Raw genomic sequence first — 20,043 nt, forward strand, 5'->3', positions numbered from 1 at the left:
TGCACAGTCCTGAGGTGTGTGTGCTGTGTGTAAGGTCCACAGTCCTGAGGTGTGTGTGCTGTGTGTAAGGTGCACAGTCCTGAGGTGAGTGTGCTGTGTGTAACGTGCACAGTCCTGAGGTGAGTGTGCTGTGTGTAACGTGCACAGTCCTGAGGTGAGTGTGCTGTGTGTAACGTGCACAGTCCTGAGGTGAGTGTGCTGTGTGTAACGTGCACAGTCCTGAGGTGAGTGTGCTGTGTGTAACGTGCACAGTCCTGAGGTGAGTGTGCTGTGTGTAACGTGCACAGTCCTGAGGTGAGTGTGCTGTGTGTAACGTGCACAGTCCTGAGGTGAGTGTGTTGTGTGTAACGTGCACAGTCCTGAGGTGAGTGTGCTGTGTGTAACATGCACAGTCCTGAGGTGAGTGTGCTGTGTGTAACGTGCACAGTCCTGAGGTGAGTGTGCTGTGTGTAAGGTGCACAGTCCTGAGGTGTGTTTGCTGTGTGTAGGGTGCACAGTCCTGAGGTGTGTGTGCTGTGTGTAGGGTGCACAGTCCTGAGGTGTGTGTGCTGTGTGTAAGGTGCACAGTCCTGAGGTGAGTGTGCTGTGTGTAAGGTGCACAGTCCTGAGGTGAGTGTGCCGTGTGTAACGTGCACAGTCCTGATGTGAGTGTGCTGTGTGTAACGTGCACAGTCCTGAGGTGAGTGTGCTGTGTGTAAGGTGCACAGTCCTGAGGTGTGTGTGCTGTGTGTAGGGTGCACAGTCCTGAGGTGTGTGTGCTGTGTGTTAGGTGCACAGTCCTGAGGTGTGTGTGCTGTGTGTAATGTGCACAGTCCTGAGGTGTGTGTGCTGTGTGTAACGTGCACAGTCCTGAGGTGAGTGTGCTGTGTGTAACGTGCACAGTCCTGAGGTGAGTGTGCTGTGTGTAAGGTGCCCTGTCCTGATGTGTGTGTGCTGTGTGTAGGGTGCACAGTCCTGAGGTGTGTGTGCTGTGTGTATGGTGCACAGTCCTGAGGTGTGTGTGCTGTGTGTAGGGTGCACAGTCCTGAGGTGTGTGTGCTGTGTGTTAGGTGCACAGTCCTGAGGTGTGTGTGCTGTGTGTAAGGTGCACAGTCCTGTGGTGTGTGTGCTGTGTGTAACGTGCACAGTCCTGAGGTGAGTGTGCTGTGTGTAACGTGCACAGTCCTGAGGTGAGTGTGCTGTGTGTAACGTGCACAGTGCTGAGGTGAGTGTGCTGTGTGTAACGTGCACAGTCCTGAGGTGAGTGTGCTGTGTGTAACGTGCACAGTCCTGAGGTGAGTGTGCTGTGTGTAACGTGCACAGTCCTGAGGTGTGTGTGCTGTGTGTAACGTGCACAGTCCTGAGGTGTGTGTGCTGTGTGTAAGGTGCACAGTCCAGAGGTGTGTGTGCTGTGTGTAACGTGCACAGTACTAAGGTGAGTGTGCTGTGTGTAACGTGCACAGTCCTGAGGTGAGTGTGCTGTGTGTAACGTGCACAGTCCTGAGGTGAGTGTGCTGTGTGTAAGGTGCACAGTCCTGAGGTGAGTCTGCTGTGTGTAACGTGCACAGTCCTGAGGTGAGTCTGCTGTGTGTAACATGCCCAGTCCTGAGGTGAGTCTGCTGTGTGTAAGGTGCACAGTCCTGAGGTGAGTGTGCTGTGTGTAACGTGCACAGTCCTGAGGTGAGTGTGCTGTGTGTAACGTGCACAGTCCTGAGGTGAGTGTGCTGTGTGTAACGTGCACAGTCCTGAGGTGAGTGTGCTGTGTGTAACGTGCACAGTCCTGAGGTGAGTGTGCTGTGTGTAACTTGCACAGTCCTGAGGTGTGTGTGCTGTGTGTAAGGTGCACAGTCCTGAGGTGTGTGTGCTGTGTGTAAGGTGTACAGTCCTGAGGTGTGTGTGCTGTGTGTAACGTGCACAGTCCTGAGGTGTGTGTGCTGTGTGTAAGGTGCACAGTCCTGAGGTGTGTGTGCTGTGTGTAACGTGCACAGTCCTGAGGTGAGTGTGCTGTGTGTAACGTGCACAGTCCTGAGGTGAGTGTGCAGTGTGTAACGTTCACAGTCCTGAGGTGTGTGTGCTGTGTGTACGGTGCACAGTCCTGAGGTGTGTGTGCTGTGTGTAAGGTGCACAGTCCTGAGGTGTGTGTGCTGTGTGTAAGGTGCACAGTCTTGAGGTGTGTGTACTGTGTGTAACGTGCACAGTCCTGTGGTGTGTGTGCTGTGTGTAAGGTGCACAGTCCTGAGGTGTGTGTGCTGTGTGTAAGGTGCACAGTCTTGAGGTGTGTGTGCTGTGTGTAACGTGCACAGTCCTGAGGTGTGTATGCTGTGTGTAACGTGCACAGTCCTGAGGTGTGTGTGCTGTGTGTAAGGTGCACAGTCCTGAGGTGTGTGTGCTGTGTGTAACGTGCACAGTCCTGAGGTGTGTGTGCTGTGTGTAACATGCACAGTCCTGAGGTGTGTGTGCTGTGTGTAAGGTGCACAGTCCTGAGGTGTGTGTGCTGTGTGTAAGGTGCACAGTCCTTAGGTGAGTGTGCTGTGTGTAACGTGCACAGTCCTGAGGTGAGTGTGCTGTGTGTAACGTGCACAGTCCTGAGGTGAGTGTGCTGTGTGTAACGTGCACAGTCCTGAGGTGTGTTTGCTGTGTCTAAGGTGCACAGTCCTGAGGTGTGTGTGCTGTGTGTAACGTGCACAGTCCTGAGGTGAGTGTGCTGTGTGTAACATGCACAGTGCTGAGGTGAGTGTGCTGTGTGTAACGTGCACAGTCCTGAGGTGAGTGTGCTGTGTGTAACGTGCACAGTCCTGAGGTGAGTGTGCTGTGTGTAACGTGCACAGTCCTGAGGTGTGTGTGCTGTGTGTAACGTGCACAGTCCTGAGGTGTGTGTGCTGTGTGTAAGGTGCACAGTCCAGAGGTGTGTGTGCTGTGTGTAACGTGCACAGTTCTAAGGTGAGTGTGCTGTGTGTAACGTGCACAGTCCTGAGGTGAGTGTGCTGTGTGTAACGTGCACAGTCCTGAGGTGAGTGTGCTGTGTGTAAGGTGCACAGTCCTGAGGTGAGTCTGCTGTGTGTAACGTGCACAGTCCTGAGGTGAGTCTGCTGTGTGTAACATGCCCAGTCCTGAGGTGAGTCTGCTGTGTGTAAGGTGCACAGTCCTGAGGTGAGTGTGCTGTGTGTAACGTGCACAGTCCTGAGGTGAGTGTGCTGTGTGTAACGTGCACAGTCCTGAGGTGAGTGTGCTGTGTGTAACGTGCACAGTCCTGAGGTGAGTGTGCTGTGTGTAACGTGCACAGTCCTGAGGTGAGTGTGCTGTGTGTAACTTGCACAGTCCTGAGGTGTGTGTGCTGTGTGTAAGGTGCACAGTCCTGAGGTGTGTGTGCTGTGTGTAAGGTGCACAGTCCTGAGGTGTGTGTGATGTGTTTATGGTGCACAGTCCTGAGGTGTGTCTGCTGTGTGTAAGGTGCACAGTCCTGAGGTGTGTGTGCTGTGTGTAAGGTGCACAGTCCTGAGGTGAGTGTGCTGTGTGTAAGGTGCACAGTCCTGAGGTGAGTGTGCCGTGTGTAACGTGCACAGTCCTGATGTGAGTGTGCTGTGTGTAATGTGCACAGTCCTGAGGTGAGTGTGCTGTGTGTAAGGTGCACAGTCCTGAGGTGTGTGTGCTGTGTGTAGGGTGCACAGTCCTGAGGTGTGTGTGCTGTGTGTTAGGTGCACAGTCCTGAGGTGTGTGTGCTGTGTGTAAGGTGCACAGTCCTGAGGTGTGTGTGCTGTGTGTAACGTGCACAGTCCTGAGGTGAGTGTGCTATGTGTAACGTGCACAGTCCTGAGGTGAGTGTGCTGTGTGTAATGTGCACAGTCCTGAGGTGAGTGTGCTGTGTGTAAGGTGCACTGTCCTGATGTGTGTGTGCTGTGTGTAGGGTGCACAGTCCTGAGGTGTGTGTGCTGTGTGTATGGTGCACAGTCCTGAGGTGTGTGTGCTGTGTGTAGGGTGCACAGTCCTGAGGTGTGTGTGCTGTGTGTTAGGTGCACAGTCCTGAGGTGTGTGTGCTGTGTGTAAGGTGCACAGTCCTGAGGTGTGTGTGCTGTGTGTAACGTGCACAGTCCTGAGGTGAGTGTGCTGTGTGTAACGTGCACAGTCCTGAGGTGAGTGTGCTGTGTGTAATGTGCACAGTCCTGAGGTGAGTGTGCTGTGTGTAAGGTGCACAGTCCTGAGGTGTGTGTGCTGTGTGTAGGGTGCACAGTCCTGAGGTGTGTGTGCTGTGTGTAAGGTGCACAGTCCTGAGGTGTGTGTGATGTGTTTATGGTGCACAGTCCTGAGGTGTGTGTTTTGTGTGTAAGGTGCACAGTCCTGAGGTGTGTGTGCTGTGTGTAAGGTCCACAGTCCTGAGGTGTGTGTGCTGTGTGTAAGGTGCACAGTCCTGAGGTGAGTGTGCTGTGTGTAACGTGCACAGTCCTGAGGTGAGTGTGCTGTGTGTAACGTGCACAGTCCTGAGGTGAGTGTGCTGTGTGTAACGTGCACAGTCCTGAGGTGAGTGTGCTGTGTGTAACGTGCACAGTCCTGAGGTGAGTGTGCTGTGTGTAACGTGCACAGTCCTGAGGTGAGTGTGCTGTGTGTAACGTGCACAGTCCTGAGGTGAGTGTGCTGTGTGTAACATGCACAGTCCTGAGGTGAGTGTGCTGTGTGTAACGTGCACAGTCCTGAGGTGTGTTTGCTGTGTGTAGGGTGCACAGTCCTGAGGTGTGTGTGCTGTGTGTAAGGTGCACAGTCCTGAGGTGTGTGTGATGTGTTTATGGTGCACAGTCCTGAGGTGTGTGTTTTGTGTGTAAGGTGCACAGTCCTGAGGTGTGTGTGCTGTGTGTAGGGTGCACAGTCCTGAGGTGTGTGTGCTGTGTGTAACGTGCACAGTCCTGAGGTGAGTGTGCTGTGTGTAAGGTGCACAGTCCTGAGGTGTGTGTGCTGTGTGTAGGGTGCACAGTCCTGAGGTGTGTGTGCTGTGTGTAAGGTGCACAGTCCTGAGGTGTGTGTGATGTGTTTATGGTGCACAGTCCTGAGGTGTGTGTTTTGTGTGTAAGGTGCACAGTCCTGAGGTGTGTGTGCTGTGTGTAAGGTCCACAGTCCTGAGGTGTGTGTGCTGTGTGTAAGGTGCACAGTCCTGAGGTGAGTGTGCTGTGTGTAACGTGCACAGTCCTGAGGTGAGTGTGCTGTGTGTAACGTGCACAGTCCTGAGGTGAGTGTGCTGTGTGTAACGTGCACAGTCCTGAGGTGAGTGTGCTGTGTGTAACGTGCACAGTCCTGAGGTGAGTGTGCTGTGTGTAACGTGCACAGTCCTGAGGTGAGTGTGTTGTGTGTAACGTGCACAGTCCTGAGGTGAGTGTGCTGTGTGTAACATGCACAGTCCTGAGGTGAGTGTGCTGTGTGTAACGTGCACAGTCCTGAGGTGAGTGTGCTGTGTGTAAGGTGCACAGTCCTGAGGTGTGTTTGCTGTGTGTAGGGTGCACAGTCCTGAGGTGTGTGTGCTGTGTGTAGGGTGCACAGTCCTGAGGTGTGTGTGCTGTGTGTAAGGTGCACAGTCCTGAGGTGAGTGTGCTGTGTGTAAGGTGCACAGTCCTGAGGTGAGTGTGCCGTGTGTAACGTGCACAGTCCTGATGTGAGTGTGCTGTGTGTAACGTGCACAGTCCTGAGGTGAGTGTGCTGTGTGTAAGGTGCACAGTCCTGAGGTGTGTGTGCTGTGTGTAGGGTGCACAGTCCTGAGGTGTGTGTGCTGTGTGTTAGGTGCACAGTCCTGAGGTGTGTGTGCTGTGTGTAATGTGCACAGTCCTGAGGTGTGTGTGCTGTGTGTAACGTGCACAGTCCTGAGGTGAGTGTGCTGTGTGTAACGTGCACAGTCCTGAGGTGAGTGTGCTGTGTGTAAGGTGCACTGTCCTGATGTGTGTGTGCTGTGTGTAGGGTGCACAGTCCTGAGGTGTGTGTGCTGTGTGTATGGTGCACAGTCCTGAGGTGTGTGTGCTGTGTGTAGGGTGCACAGTCCTGAGGTGTGTGTGCTGTGTGTTAGGTGCACAGTCCTGAGGTGTGTGTGCTGTGTGTAAGGTGCACAGTCCTGTGGTGTGTGTGCTGTGTGTAACGTGCACAGTCCTGAGGTGAGTGTGCTGTGTGTAACGTGCACAGTCCTGAGGTGAGTGTGCTGTGTGTAACGTGCACAGTGCTGAGGTGAGTGTGCTGTGTGTAACGTGCACAGTCCTGAGGTGAGTGTGCTGTGTGTAACGTGCACAGTCCTGAGGTGAGTGTGCTGTGTGTAACGTGCACAGTCCTGAGGTGTGTGTGCTGTGTGTAACGTGCACAGTCCTGAGGTGTGTGTGCTGTGTGTTAGGTGCACAGTCCAGAGGTGTGTGTGCTGTGTGTAACGTGCACAGTACTAAGGTGAGTGTGCTGTGTGTAACGTGCACAGTCCTGAGGTGAGTGTGCTGTGTGTAACGTGCACAGTCCTGAGGTGAGTGTGCTGTGTGTAAGGTGCACAGTCCTGAGGTGAGTCTGCTGTGTGTAACGTGCACAGTCCTGAGGTGAGTCTGCTGTGTGTAACATGCCCAGTCCTGAGGTGAGTCTGCTGTGTGTAAGGTGCACAGTCCTGAGGTGAGTGTGCTGTGTGTAACGTGCACAGTCCTGAGGTGAGTGTGCTGTGTGTAACGTGCACAGTCCTGAGGTGAGTGTGCTGTGTGTAACGTGCACAGTCCTGAGGTGAGTGTGCTGTGTGTAACGTGCACAGTCCTGAGGTGAGTGTGCTGTGTGTAACTTGCACAGTCCTGAGGTGTGTGTGCTGTGTGTAAGGTGCACAGTCCTGAGGTGTGTGTGCTGTGTGTAAGGTGTACAGTCCTGAGGTGTGTGTGCTGTGTGTAACGTGCACAGTCCTGAGGTGTGTGTGCTGTGTGTAAGGTGCACAGTCCTGAGGTGTGTGTGCTGTGTGTAACGTGCACAGTCCTGAGGTGAGTGTGCTGTGTGTAACGTGCACAGTCCTGAGGTGAGTGTGCAGTGTGTAACGTTCACAGTCCTGAGGTGTGTGTGCTGTGTGTACGGTGCACAGTCCTGAGGTGTGTGTGCTGTGTGTAAGGTGCACAGTCCTGAGGTGTGTGTGCTGTGTGTAAGGTGCACAGTCTTGAGGTGTGTGTACTGTGTGTAACGTGCACAGTCCTGTGGTGTGTGTGCTGTGTGTAAGGTGCACAGTCCTGAGGTGTGTGTGCTGTGTGTAAGGTGCACAGTCTTGAGGTGTGTGTGCTGTGTGTAACGTGCACAGTCCTGAGGTGTGTGTGCTGTGTGTAACGTGCACAGTCCTGAGGTGTGTGTGCTGTGTGTAAGGTGCACAGTCCTGAGGTGTGTGTGCTGTGTGTAACGTGCACAGTCCTGAGGTGTGTGTGCTGTGTGTAACATGCACAGTCCTGAGGTGTGTGTGCTGTGTGTAAGGTGCACAGTCCTGAGGTGTGTGTGCTGTGTGTAAGGTGCACAGTCCTTAGGTGAGTGTGCTGTGTGTAACGTGCACAGTCCTGAGGTGAGTGTGCTGTGTGTAACGTGCACAGTCCTGAGGTGAGTGTGCTGTGTGTAACGTGCACAGTCCTGAGGTGTGTTTGCTGTGTCTAAGGTGCACAGTCCTGAGGTGTGTGTGCTGTGTGTAACGTGCACAGTCCTGAGGTGAGTGTGCTGTGTGTAACATGCACAGTGCTGAGGTGAGTGTGCTGTGTGTAACGTGCACAGTCCTGAGGTGAGTGTGCTGTGTGTAACGTGCACAGTCCTGAGGTGAGTGTGCTGTGTGTAACGTGCACAGTCCTGAGGTGTGTGTGCTGTGTGTAACGTGCCCAGTCCTGAGGTGTGTGTGCTGTGTGTAAGGTGCACAGTCCAGAGGTGTGTGTGCTGTGTGTAACGTGCACAGTTCTAAGGTGAGTGTGCTGTGTGTAACGTGCACAGTCCTGAGGTGAGTGTGCTGTGTGTAACGTGCACAGTCCTGAGGTGAGTGTGCTGTGTGTAAGGTGCACAGTCCTGAGGTGAGTCTGCTGTGTGTAACGTGCACAGTCCTGAGGTGAGTCTGCTGTGTGTAACATGCCCAGTCCTGAGGTGAGTCTGCTGTGTGTAAGGTGCACAGTCCTGAGGTGAGTGTGCTGTGTGTAACGTGCACAGTCCTGAGGTGAGTGTGCTGTGTGTAACGTGCACAGTCCTGAGGTGAGTGTGCTGTGTGTAACGTGCACAGTCCTGAGGTGAGTGTGCTGTGTGTAACGTGCACAGTCCTGAGGTGAGTGTGCTGTGTGTAACTTGCACAGTCCTGAGGTGTGTGTGCTGTGTGTAAGGTGCACAGTCCTGAGGTGTGTGTGCTGTGTGTAAGGTGTACAGTCCTGAGGTGTGTGTGCTGTGTGTAACGTGCACAGTCCTGAGGTGTGTGTGCTGTGTGTAAGGTGCACAGTCCTGAGGTGTGTGTGCTGTGTGTAACGTGCACAGTCCTGAGGTGTGTGTGCTGTGTGTAAGGTGCACAGTCCTGAGGTGTGTGTGCTGTGGGTAACGTGCACAGTCCTGAGGTGAGTGTGCTGTGTGTAACGTGCACAGTCCTGAGGTGAGTGTGCTGTGTGTAAGGTGCACAGTCCTGAGGTGTGTGTGCTGTGTGTAGGGTGCACAGTCCTGAGGTGTGTGTGCTGTGTGTAAGGTGCACAGTCCTGAGGTGTGTGTGATGTGTTTATGGTGCACAGTCCTGAGGTGTGTCTGCTGTGTGTAAGGTGCACAGTCCTGAGGTGTGTGTGCTGTGTGTAAGGTGCACAGTCCTGAGGTGAGTGTGCTGTGTGTAAGGTGCACAGTCCTGAGGTGAGTGTGCCGTGTGTAACGTGCACAGTCCTGATGTGAGTGTGCTGTGTGTAACGTGCACAGTCCTGAGGTGAGTGTGCTGTGTGTAAGGTGCACAGTCCTGAGGTGTGTGTGCTGTGTGTAGGGTGCACAGTCCTGAGGTGTGTGTGCTGTGTGTTAGGTGCACAGTCCTGAGGTGTGTGTGCTGTGTGTAAGGTGCACAGTCCTGAGGTGTGTGTGCTGTGTGTAACGTGCACAGTCCTGAGGTGAGTGTGCTGTGTGTAACGTGCACAGTCCTGAGGTGAGTGTGCTGTGTGTAAGGTGCACTGTCCTGATGTGTGTGTGCTGTATGTAGGGTGCACAGTCCTGAGGTGTGTGTGCTGTGTGTATGGTGCACAGTCCTGAGGTGTGTGTGCTGTGTGTAGGGTGCACAGTCCTGAGGTGTGTGTGCGGTGTGTTAGGTGCACAGTCCTGAGGTGTGTGTGCTGTGTGTAAGGTGCACAGTCCTGAGGTGTGTGTGCTGTGTGTAACGTGCACAGTCCTGAGGTGAGTGTGCTGTGTGTAACGTGCACAGTCCTGAGGTGAGTGTGCTGTGTGTAATGTGCACAGTCCTGAGGTGAGTGTGCTGTGTGTAAGGTGCACAGTCCTGAGGTGTGTGTGCTGTGTGTAGGGTGCACAGTCCTGAGGTGTGTGTGCTGTGTGTAAGGTCCACAGTCCTGAGGTGTGTGTGATGTGTTTATGGTGCACAGTCCTGAGGTGTGTGTTTTGTGTGTAAGGTGCACGGTCCTGAGGTGTGTGTGCTGTGTGTAAGGTGCACGGTCCTGAGGTGTGTGTGCTGTGTGTAAGGTGCACAGTCCTGAGGTGAGTGTGCTGTGTGTAACGTGCACAGTCCTGAGGTGAGTGTGCTGTGTGTAACGTGCACAGTCCTGAGGTGAGTGTGCTGTGTGTAACGTGCACAGTCCTGAGGTGAGTGTGCTGTGTGTAACGTGCACAGTCCTGAGGTGAGTGTGCTGTGTGTAACGTGCACAGTCCTGAGGTGAGTGTGCTGTGTGTAACGTGCACAGTCCTGAGGTGAGTGTGCTGTGTGTAACGTGCACAGTCCTGAGGTGAGTGTGTTGTGTGTAACGTGCACAGTCCTGAGGTGAGTGTGCTGTGTGTAACGTGCACAGTCCTGAGGTGAGTGTGCTGTGTGTAACGTGCACAGTCCTGAGGTGAGTGTGCTGTGTGTAAGGTGCACAGTCCTGAGGTGTGTTTGCTGTGTGTAGGGTGCACAGTCCTGAGGTGTGTGTGCTGTGTGTAGGGTGCACAGTCCTGAGGTGTGTGTGCTGTGTGTAAGGTGCACAGTCCTGAGGTGTGTGTGCTGTGTGTCAGGTGCACAGTCCTGAGGTGTGTGTGCTGTGTGTAAGGTGCACAGTCCTGAGGTGTGTGTGCTGTGTGTAACGTGCACAGTCCTGAGGTGAGTGTGCTGTGTGTAACGTGCACAGTCCTGAGGTGAGTGTGCTGTGTGTAATGTGCACAGTCCTGAGGTGTGTGTGCTGTGTGTATCGTGCACAGTCCTGAGGTGAGTGTGCTGTGTGTAACGTGCACAGTCCGGAGGTGAGTGTGCTGTGTGTAACCTGCACAGTCCTGAGGTGAGTGTGCTGTGTGTAACGTGCACAGTCCTGAGGTGAGTGTGCTGTGTGTAACGTGCACAGTCCTGAGGTGAGTGTGCTGTGTGTAAGGTGCACAGTCCTGAGGTGTGTTTGCTGTGTGTAGGGTGCACAGTCCTGAGGTGTGTGTGCTGTGTGTAGGGTGCACAGTCCTGAGGTGTGTGTGCTGTGTGTAACGTGCACAGTCCTGAGGTGAGTGTGCTGTGTGTAACGTGCACAGTCCTGAGGTGAGTGTGCTGTGTGTAAGGTGCACAGTCCTGAGGTGAGTGTGCTGTGTGTAACGTGCACAGTCCTGAGGTGAGTGTGCTGTGTGTAACGTGCACAGTCCTGAGGTGAGTGTGCTGTGTGTAACGTGCACAGTCCTGAGGTGAGTGTGCTGTGTGTAACGTGCACAGTCCTGAGGTGAGTGTGCTGTGGTGTAAGGCGCACAGTCCTGAGGTGAGTGTGTTGTGTGTAAGGCGCACAGTCCTGAGGTGAGTGTGCTGTGTGTAACGTGCACAGTCCTGAGGTGAGTGTGCTGTGTGTAAGGTGCACAGTCCTGAGGTGAGTGTGCTGTGTGTAACGTGCACAGTCCTTAGGTGAGTGTGCTGTGTGTAACGTGCACAGTCCTGAGGTGAGTGTGCTGTGGTGTAAGGCGCACAGTCCTGAGGTGAGTGTGCTCTGTATAACGTGCACAGTCCTGAGGTGAGTGTGCTGTGTGTAACGTGCACAGTCCTGAGGTGAGTGTGCTGTGTGTAACGTGCACAGTGCTGAGGTGAGTGTGCTGTGTGTAACGTGCACAGTCCTGAGGTGAGTGTGCTGTGTGTAACGTGCACAGTCCTGAGGTGAGTGTGCTGTGTGTAACGTGCACAGTCCTGAGGTGTGTGTGCTGTGTGTAACGTGCACAGTCCTGAGGTGTGTGTGCTGTGTGTAAGGTGCACAGTCCAGAGGTGTGTGTGCTGTGTGTAACGTGCACAGTACTAAGGTGAGTGTGCTGTGTGTAACGTGCACAGTCCTGAGGTGAGTGTGCTGTGTGTAACGTGCACAGTCCTGAGGTGAGTGTGCTGTGTGTAAGGTGCACAGTCCTGAGGTGAGTCTGCTGTGTGTAACGTGCACAGTCCTGAGGTGAGTCTGCTGTGTGTAACATGCCCAGTCCTGAGGTGAGTCTGCTGTGTGTAAGGTGCACAGTCCTGAGGTGAGTGTGCTGTGTGTAACGTGCACAGTCCTGAGGTGAGTGTGCTGTGTGTAACGTGCACAGTCCTGAGGTGAGTGTGCTGTGTGTAACGTGCACAGTCCTGAGGTGTGTGTGCTGTGTGTAAGGTGCACAGTCCAGAGGTGTGTGTGCTGTGTGTAACGTGCACAGTACTAAGGTGAGTGTGCTGTGTGTAACGTGCACAGTCCTGAGGTGAGTGTGCTGTGTGTAACGTGCACAGTCCTGAGGTGAGTGTGCTGTGTGTAAGGTGCACAGTCCTGAGGTGAGTCTGCTGTGTGTAACGTGCACAGTCCTGAGGTGAGTCTGCTGTGTGTAACATGCCCAGTCCTGAGGTGAGTCTGCTGTGTGTAAGGTGCACAGTCCTGAGGTGAGTGTGCTGTGTGTAACGTGCACAGTCCTGAGGTGAGTGTGCTGTGTGTAACGTGCACAGTCCTGAGGTGAGTGTGCTGTGTGTAACGTGCACAGTCCTGAGGTGAGTGTGCTGTGTGTAACTTGCACAGTCCTGAGGTGTGTGTGCTGTGTGTAAGGTGCACAGTCCTGAGGTGTGTGTGCTGTGTGTAAGGTGTACAGTCCTGAGGTGTGTGTGCTGTGTGTAACGTGCACAGTCCTGAGGTGTGTGTGCTGTGTGTAAGGTGCACAGTCCTGAGGTGTGTGTGCTGTGTGTAACGTGCACAGTCCTGAGGTGAGTGTGCTGTGTGTAACGTGCACAGTCCTGAGGTGAGTGTGCAGTGTGTAACGTTCACAGTCCTGAGGTGTGTGTGCTGTGTGTACGGTGCACAGTCCTGAGGTGTGTGTGCTGTGTGTAAGGTGCACAGTCCTGAGGTGTGTGTGCTGTGTGTAAGGTGCACAGTCTTGAGGTGTGTGTACTGTGTGTAACGTGCACAGTCCTGTTGTGTGTGTGCTGTGTGTAAGGTGCACAGTCCTGAGGTGTGTGTGCTGTGTGTAAGGTGCACAGTCTTGAGGTGTGTGTGCTGTGCGTAACGTGCACAGTCCTGAGGTGTGTGTGCTGTGTGTAACGTGCACAGTCCTGAGGTGTGTGTGCTGTGTGTAAGGTGCACAGTCCTGAGGTGTGTGTGCTGTGTGTAACGTGCACAGTCCTGAGGTGTGTGTGCTGTGTGTAACATGCACAGTCCTGAGGTGTGTGTGCTGTGTGTAAGGTGCACAGTCCTGAGGTGTGTGTGCTGTGTGTAAGGTGCACAGTCCTTAGGTGAGTGTGCTGTGTGTAACGTGCACAGTCCTGAGGTGAGTGTGCTGTGTGTAACGTGCACAGTCCTGAGGTGAGTGTGCTGTGTGTAACGTGCACAGTCCTGAGGTGTGTTTGCTGTGTCTAAGGTGCACAGTCCTGAGGTGTGTGTGCTGTGTGTAACGTGCACAGTCCTGAGGTGAGTGTGCTGTGTGTAACATGCACAGTGCTGAGGTGAGTGTGCTGTGTGTAACGTGCACAGTCCTGAGGTGAGTGTGCTGTGTGTAACGTGCACAGTCCTGAGGTGAGTGTGCTGTGTGTAACGTGCACAGTCCTGAGGTGTGTGTGCTGTGTGTAACGTGCACAGTCCTGAGGTGTGTGTGCTGTGTGTAAGGTGCACAGTCCAGAGGTGTGTGTGCTGTGTGTAATGTGCACAGTTCTAAGGTGAGTGTGCTGTGTGTAACGTGCACAGTCCTGAGGTGAGTGTGCTGTGTGTAACGTGCACAGTCCTGAGGTGAGTGTGCTGTGTGTAAGGTGCACAGTCCTGAGGTTTGTCTGCTGTGTGTAACGTGCACAGTCCTGAGGTGAGTCTGCTGTGTGTAACATGCCCAGTCCTGAGGTGAGTCTGCTGTGTGTAAGGTGCACAGTCCTGAGGTGAGTGTGCTGTGTGTAACGTGCACAATCCTGAGGTGAGTGTGCTGTGTGTAACGTGCACAGTCCTGAGGTGAGTGTGCTGTGTGTAACGTGCACAGTCCTGAGGTGAGTGTGCTGTGTGTAACGTGCACAGTCCTGAGGTGAGTGTGCTGTGTGTAACGTGCACAGTCCTGAGGTGAGTGTGCTGTGTGTAACTTGCACAGTCCTGAGGTGTGTGTGCTGTGTGTAAGGTGCACAGTCCTGAGGTGTGTGTGCTGTGTGTAAGGTGTACAGTCCTGAGGTGTGTGTGCTGTGTGTAACGTGCACAGTCCTGAGGTGTGTGTGCTGTGTGTAAGGTGCACAGTCCTGAGGTGTGTGTGCTGTGTGTAACGTGCACAGTCCTGAGGTGAGTGTGCTGTGTGTAACGTGCACAGTCCTGAGGTGAGTGTGCAGTGTGTAACGTTCACAGTCCTGAGGTGTGTGTGCTGTGTGTATGGTGCACAGTCCTGAGGTGTGTGTGCTGTGTGTAAGGTGCACAGTCCTGAGGTGTGTGTGCTGTGTGTAAGGTGCACAGTCTTGAGGTGTGTGTACTGTGTGTAACGTGCACAGTCCTGTGGTGTGTGTGCTGTGTGTAAGGTGCACAGTCCTGAGGTGTGTGTGCTGTGTGTAAGGTGCACAGTCTTGAGGTGTGTGTGCTGTGTCTAACGTGCACAGTCCTGAGGTGTGTGTGCTGTGTGTAACGTGCACAGTCCTGAGGTGTGTGTGTGCTGTGTGTAACGTTCACAGTCATGAGGTGTGTGTGCTGTGTGTAAGGTGCATAGTCCTGAGGTGAGTGTGCTGTCTGTAACGTGCACAGTCCTGAGGTGTGTGTGCTGTGTGTATGGTGCACAGTCCTGAGGTGTGTGTGCTGTGTGTAGGGTGCACAGTCCTGAGGTGTGTGTGCTGTGTGTAAGGTGCACACTCCTGAGGTGTGTGTGCTGTGTGTTAGGTGCACAGTCCTGAGGTGTGTGTGCTGTGTGTAAGGTGCACAGTCCTGAGGTGTGTGTGCTGTGTGTAACGTGCACAGTCCTGAGGTGAGTGTGCTGTGTGTAACGTGCACAGTCCTGAGGTGAGTGTGCTGTGTGTAAGGTGCACAGTCCTGAGGTGTGTGTGCTGTGTGTAGGGTGCACAGTCCTGAGGTGTGTGTGCTGTGTGTAAGGTGCACAGTCCTGAGGTGTGTGTGCTGTGTGTAACGTGCACAGTCCTGAGGTGAGTGTGCTGTGTGTAACGTGCACAGTCCTGAGGTGAGTGTGCAGTGTGTAACGTTCACAGTCCTGAGGTGTGTGTGCTGTGTGTACGGTGCACAGTCCTGAGGTGTGTGTGCTGTGTGTAAGGTGCACAGTCCTGAGGTGTGTGTGCTGTGTGTAAGGTGCACAGTCTTGAGGTGTGTGTACTGTGTGTAACGTGCACAGTCCTGTGGTGTGTGTGCTGTGTGTAAGGTGCACAGTCCTGAGGTGTGTGTGCTGTGTGTAAGGTGCACAGTCTTGAGGTGTGTGTGCTGTGCGTAACGTGCACAGTCCTGAGGTGTGTGTGCTGTGTGTAGCGTGCACAGTCCTGAGGTGTGTGTGCTGTGTGTAAGGTGCACAGTCCTGAGGTGTGTGTGCTGTGTGTAACGTGCACAGTCCTGAGGTGTGTGTGCTGTGTGTAACATGCACAGTCCTGAGGTGTGTGTGCTGTGTGTAAGGTGCACAGTCCTGAGGTGTGTGTGCTGTGTGTAAGGTGCACAGTCCTTAGGTGAGTGTGCTGTGTGTAACGTGCACAGTCCTGAGGTGAGTGTGCTGTGTGTAACGTGCACAGTCCTGAGGTGAGTGTGCTGTGTGTAACGTGCACAGTCCTGAGGTGTGTTTGCTGTGTCTAAGGTGCACAGTCCTGAGGTGTGTGTGCTGTGTGTAACGTGCACAGTCCTGAGGTGAGTGTGCTGTGTGTAACATGCACAGTGCTGAGGTGAGTGTGCTGTGTGTAACGTGCACAGTCCTGAGGTGAGTGTGCTGTGTGTAACGTGCACAGTCCTGAGGTGAGTGTGCTGTGTGTAACGTGCACAGTCCTGAGGTGTGTGTGCTGTGTGTAACGTGAACAGTCCTGAGGTGTGTGTGCTGTGTGTAAGGTGCACAGTCCAGAGGTGTGTGTGCTGTGTGTAATGTGCACAGTTCTAAGGTGAGTGTGCTGTGTGTAACGTGCACAGTCCTGAGGTGAGTGTGCTGTGTTTAACGTGCACAGTCCTGAGGTGAGTGTGCTGTGTGTAAGGTGCACAGTCCTGAGGTTTGTCTGCTGTGTGTAACGTGCACAGTCCTGAGGTGAGTCTGCTGTGTGTAACATGCCCAGTCCTGAGGTGAGTCTGCTGTGTGTAAGGTGCACAGTCCTGAGGTGAGTGTGCTGTGTGTAACGTGCACAATCCTGAGGTGAGTGTGCTGTGTGTAACGTGCACAGTCCTGAGGTGAGTGTGCTGTGTGTAACGTGCACAGTCCTGAGGTGAGTGTGCTGTGTGTAACGTGCACAGTCCTGAGGTGAGTGTGCTGTGTGTAACGTGCACAGTCCTGAGGTGAGTGTGCTGTGTGTAACTTGCACAGTCCTGAGGTGTGTGTGCTGTGTGTAAGGTGCACAGTCCTGAGGTGTGTGTGCTGTGTGTAAGGTGTACAGTCCTGAGGTGTGTGTGCTGTGTGTAACGTGCACAGTCCTGAGGTGTGTGTGCTGTGTGTAAGGTGCACAGTCCTGAGGTGTGTGTGCTGTGTGTAACGTGCACAGTCCTGAGGTGAGTGTGCTGTGTGTAACGTGCACAGTCCTGAGGTGAGTGTGCAGTGTGTAACGTTCACAGTCCTGAGGTGTGTGTGCTGTGTGTACGGTGCACAGTCCTGAGGTGTGTGTGCTGTGTGTAAGGTGCACAGTCCTGAGGTGTGTGTGCTGTGTGTAAGGTGCACAGTCTTGAGGTGTGTGTACTGTGTGTAACGTGCACAGTCCTGTGGTGTCTGTGCTGTGTGTAAGGTGCACAGTCCTGAGGTGTGTGTGCTGTGTGTAAGGTGCACAGTCTTGAGGTGTGTGTGCTGTGTGTAACGTGCACAGTCCTGAGGTGTGTGTGCTGTGTGTAACGTGCACAGTCCTGAGGTGTGTGTGTGCTGTGTGTAACGTTCACAGTCATGAGGTGTGTGTGCTGTGTGTAAGGTGCATAGTCCTGAGGTGAGTGTGCTGTCTGTAACGTGCACAGTCCTGAGGTGAGTGTGCTGTGTGTAACGTGCACAGTCCTGAGGTGAGTGTGCTGTGTGTAAGGTGCACAGTCCTGATGTGTGTGTGCTGTGTGTAGGGTGCACATTCCTGAGGTGTGTGTGCTGTGTGTATGGTGCACAGTCCTGAGGTGTGTGTGCTGTGTGTAGGGTGCACAGTCCTGAGGTGTGTGTGCTGTGTGTAAGGTGCACACTCCTGAGGTGTGTGTGCTGTGTGTTAGGTGCACAGTCCTGAGGTGTGTGTGCTGTGTGTAAGGTGCACAGTCCTGAGGTGTGTGTGCTGTGTGTAACGTGCACAGTCCTGAGGTGAGTGTGCTGTGTGTAACGTGCACAGTCCTGAGGTGAGTGTGCTGTGTGTAAGGTGCACAGTCCTGAGGTGTGTGTGCTGTGTGTAGGGTGCACAGTCCTGAGGTGTGTGTGCTGTGTGTAAGGTGCACAGTCCTGAGGTGTGTGTGATGTGTTTATGGTGCACAGTCCTGAGGTGTGTCTGCTGTGTGTAAGGTGCACAGTCCTGAGGTGTGTGTGCTGTGTGTAAGGTGCACAGTCCTGAGGTGAGTGTGCTGTGTGTAACGTGCACAGTCCTGAGGTGAGTGTGCCGTGTGTAACGTGCACAGTCCTGATGTGAGTGTGCTGTGTGTAACGTGCACAGTCCTGAGGTGAGTGTGCTGTGTGTAAGGTGCACAGTCCTGAGGTGTGTGTGCTGTGTGTAAGGTGCACAGTCCTGAGGTGAGTGTGCTGTGTGTAACGTGCACAGTCCTGAGGTGAGTGTGCCGTGTGTAACGTGCACAGTCCTGATGTGAGTGTGCTGTGTGTAACGTGCACAGTCCTGAGGTGAGTGTGCTGTGTGTAAGGTGCACAGTCCTGAGGTGTGTGTGCTGTGTGTAGGGTGCACAGTCCTGAGGTGTGTGTGCTGTGTGTTAGGTGCACAGTCCTGAGGTGTGTGTGCTGTGTGTAAGGTGCACAGTCCTGAGGTGTGTGTGCTGTGTGTAACGTGCACAGTCCTGAGGTGAGTGTGCTGTGTGTAACGTGCACAGTCCTGAGGTGAGTGTGCTGTGTGTAAGGTGCACTGTCCTGATGTGTGTGTGCTGTGTGTAGGGTGCACAGTCCTGAGGTGTGTGTGCTGTGTGTAACGTGCACAGTCCTGAGGTGAGTGTGCTGTGTGTAACGTGCACAGTCCTGAGGTGAGTGTGCTGTGTGTAAGGTGCACTGTCCTGATGTGTGTGTGCTGTATGTAGGGTGCACAGTCCTGAGGTGTGTGTGCTGTGTGTATGGTGCACAGTCCTGAGGTGTGTGTGCTGTGTGTAGGGTGCACAGTCCTGAGGTGTGTGTGCTGTGTGTTAGGTGCACAGTCCTGAGGTGTGTGTGCTGTGTGTAAGGTGCACAGTCCTGAGGTGTGTGTGCTGTGTGTAACGTGCACAGTCCTGAGGTGAGTGTGCTGTGTGTAACGTGCACAGTCCTGAGGTGAGTGTGCTGTGTGTAATGTGCACAGTCCTGAGGTGAGTGTGCTGTGTGTAAGGTGCACAGTCCTGAGGTGTGTGTGCTGTGTGTAAGGTGCACAGTCCTGAGGTGTGTGTGATGTGTTTATGGTGCACAGTCCTGAGGTGTGTGTTTTGTGTGTAAGGTGCACAGTCCTGAGGTGTGTGTGCTGTGTGTAAGGTGCACAGTCCTGAGGTGTGTGTGCTGTGTGTAAGGTGCACAGTCCTGAGGTGAGTGTGCTGTGTGTAAGGTGCACAGTCTTGAGGTGTGTGTACTGTGTGTAACGTGCACAGTCCTGAGGTGAGTGTGCTGTGTGTAAGGTGCACAGTCTTGAGGTGTGTGTACTGTGTGTAACGTGCACAGTCCTGAGGTGAGTGTGCTGTGTGTAATGTGCACAGTCCTGAGGTGAGTGTGCTGTGTGTAACGTGCACAGTCCTGAGGTGTGTGTGCTGTGTGTAAGGTGCACAGTCCTGAGGTGTGTGTGATGTGTTTATGGTGCACAGTCCTGAGGTGTGTGTTTTGTGTGTAAGGTGCACAGTCCTGAGGTGTGTGTGCTGTGTGTAAGGTGCACAGTCCTGAGGTGTGTGTGCTGTGTGTAAGGTGCACAGTCCTGAGGTGAGTGTGCTGTGTGTAACGTGCACAGTCCTGAGGTGAGTGTGCTGTGTGTAACGTGCACAGTCCTGAGGTGAGTGTGCTGTGTGTAACGTGCACAGTCCTGAGGTGAGTGTGCTGTGTGTAACGTGCACAGTCCTGAGGTGAGTGTGCTGTGTGTAACGTGCACAGTCCTGAGGTGAGTGTGCTGTGTGTAACGTGCACAGTCCTGAGGTGAGTGTGCTGTGTGTAACGTGCACAGTCCTGAGGTGAGTGTGTTGTGTGTAACGTGCACAGTCCTGAGGTGAGTGTGCTGTGTGTAACATGCACAGTCCTGAGGTGAGTGTGCTGTGTGTAACGTGCACAGTCCTGAGGTGAGTGTGCTGTGTGTAAGGTGCACAGTCCTGAGGTGTGTTTGCTGTGTGTAGGGTGCACAGTCCTGAGGTGTGTGTGCTGTGTTTAGGGTGCACAGTCCTGAGGTGTGTGTGCTGTGTGTAAGGTGCACAGTCCTGAGGTGAGTGTGCTGTGTGTAAGGTGCACAGTCCTGAGGTGAGTGTGCCGTGTGTAACGTGCACAGTCCTGATGTGAGTGTGCTGTGTGTAACGTGCACAGTCCTGAGGTGAGTGTGCTGTGTGTAAGGTGCACAGTCCTGAGGTGTGTGTGCTGTGTGTAGGGTGCACAGTCCTGAGGTGTGTGTGCTGTGTGTTAGGTGCACAGTCCTGAGGTGTGTGTGCTGTGTGTAAGGTGCACAGTCCTGAGGTGTGTGTGCTGTGTGTAACGTGCACAGTCCTGATGTGAGTGTGCTGTGTGTAACGTGCACAGTCCTGAGGTGAGTGTGCTGTGTGTAAGGTGCACTGTCCTGATGTGTGTGTGCTGTGTGTAGGGTGCACAGTCCTGAGGTGTGTGTGCTGTGTGTATGGTGCACAGTCCTGAGGTGTGTGTGCTGTGTGTAGGGTGCACAGTCCTGAGGTGTGTGTGCTGTGTGTTAGGTGCACAGTCCTGAGGTGTGTGTGCTGTGTGTAAGGTGCACAGTCCTGAGGTGTGTGTGCTGTGTGTAACGTGCACAGTCCTGAGGTGAGTGTGCTGTGTGTAACATGCACAGTCCTGAGGTGAGTGTGCTGTGTGTAATGTGCACAGTCCTGAGGTGAGTGTGCTGTGTGTAAGGTGCACAGTCCTGAGGTGTGTGTGCTGTGTGTAGGGTGCACAGTCCTGAGGTGTGTGTGCTGTGTGTAAGGTGCACAGTCCTGAGGTGTGTGTGATGTGTTTATGGTGCACAGTCCTGAGGTG

This window comes from Neoarius graeffei, chromosome 1 (genome assembly GCF_027579695.1).
Source record: "Neoarius graeffei isolate fNeoGra1 chromosome 1, fNeoGra1.pri, whole genome shotgun sequence".
In the NCBI taxonomy this organism is placed as follows: Eukaryota; Metazoa; Chordata; class Actinopteri; order Siluriformes; family Ariidae; genus Neoarius; species Neoarius graeffei.